Here is a 1,963-nt window from a genome sequence, read left to right as displayed (position 1 = left end):
TGGACCATTGCTGTATTTTCTTGATTATCTTTTTTGGCTGGCTGGAATTGTATATTTTTGGGTGCATGGAGCACCACCGTGGGTATTTGGATTTAGTTTTGGTATGAAAAGTGAGAGAAAAACAGGAAATGAGCGGCGAACTTGGGTGCAAGGTATTAACGGTAACGGTGGTCGTAACGGCCACCACCGTTACCTTTATGATATGGACTGTAACGGCTATTACAGATCCTGTAACAACTGTTACAATCACTTCAAAAAAAAATAAAAAATAATTATTGAAAATAAAAACCTGAAAAACCTATATCAGCCCAGTAATGGACTGTTACGGGGTCATTACAGCCTTTACAGGGGGTGTAACGGGCCCATTACGGCAAAATTTTTCCGTTATTGCCGTTACGACCCCATAACATGTAACGGTTCCCACCATTACTTTTATGTAACTGCCTTTATGGCCCTGTAATGGCTATTATGGCACACCATGCTTGGGTGTGATGTAGTTGACAAGCTTCCTACTCTATTTTGGGAGAGCAAGGCTAACTCCTGTTGTAAAGGATGAAAAAATGAGTGTTTTCTTTCGTTCTTTTTTAGGCAGGACTCTTATAGAAGTTTATTGGCAGGAGAAATTCTGAGAAAGGAAGTTAAAAACCATGTGGAGATAGAAACATGGAAGAAAAAGGAAATGACTGTGGGAATCCCCAGTTTTTATTTTTATTTTTTAATTTTTTTAATTCGAAAGTAAATTTCAAGTAGAAGTCGAGTTCCTCTAATGATTTTATCTTTTACCTTGGAGATTCATTTCATCATTCTTGTGATAATCTTGAAGAGAAATGATAACGTGCAGCTTGCATCATAGAAGTTCTGTTGCTGTACGTGTGGTGATTGGCACTGTTGATCTGGTGGGCCACCATGCAGATGGTCTGTAGGGCAATATTTGCAGTGACCAGACATCTCTATCCATCCCATTGTTAGTTTTGCTTGTTGAATGTAGACTAGTATAAATATCCTTGTCTAGGTTACTCATTAGATGGCTACAACAGTCCCAACTCCAATCCCATTGGTTTTTCGGATATGGCCTTTCAACGTGTTGGCCCACCAGATCAACAGTCTTGATCATCATACATGTCCATGTGTACAGAAAGGGTGCTTTGTGGAAATTCAATGATGCTAGCCTTCATACTTGCATTCACTAATTTTAAATGGTACTTGTCAACATTTGCCAGGTTTCCCTGCGCGGCATGGACACAAACAAGTGTGGGTGCGTCACGTGCATCCAGCTCAACTCGAAGAAGCTAAAACCGTCTACATGACAGCTCCCACGCAGGCCTCGTTCCTACCATCACAGTGCACCCCACCTGATGAATGGATGGGATCTCCAGCATGTGTGCCTTCAGACAGTGGAAACCGGCCCCTGCAATCTATCTGAAAACCACAAGTGGGTGCCTCTTAGAACCAAGATCTTTTCACATTTTCCCCTATGACAGGTAAAACTGTTTCTCCCTTCCCATGCTTTCCTACTTGATGATGAAAATGGTTTCTTGGCAATTTGAAGTTAGATTGAGGAGCAAAGTTTGGGTTGTGGAGCAACTGTAGGAAGTGTTTGGATGCAACATCTGATCTTATCGGGATAATTAGTCAAGATAGTAGTGGAATTATATGACCTCAGGGTGTGTTTGGCCACCACATCTATTGAAATGCTTTTGATTATTAGTTATCCCCGGATTAGTTGTGGATTGAGCTATAGGAGAATGATCAAGTATAATTTTGCCACTGTGGGCCCCACTGTGATGTGCATCAGACATCCAGTCCGTTCATTGCTGGCAGCTCCTCAACTTCACTCTTGAGCCCAAAAAATAGGCCGATCCAAAACTTAGGTGGGTCACACCAGAGGGACCCCATGGATTAGTGATCTAGGCCATTACTTTGTTCTGTCTGGCAAGTGGATGGAAATTGCCCAAAAATTTTG

The sequence above is a fragment of the Magnolia sinica genome, chromosome 14 (genome assembly GCF_029962835.1).
Source record: "Magnolia sinica isolate HGM2019 chromosome 14, MsV1, whole genome shotgun sequence".
NCBI lineage: Eukaryota > Viridiplantae > Streptophyta > Magnoliopsida > Magnoliales > Magnoliaceae > Magnolia > Magnolia sinica.
The sequence above is the reverse complement of the archived record's forward strand: the minus strand, read 5'-3'. Positions refer to the sequence as shown.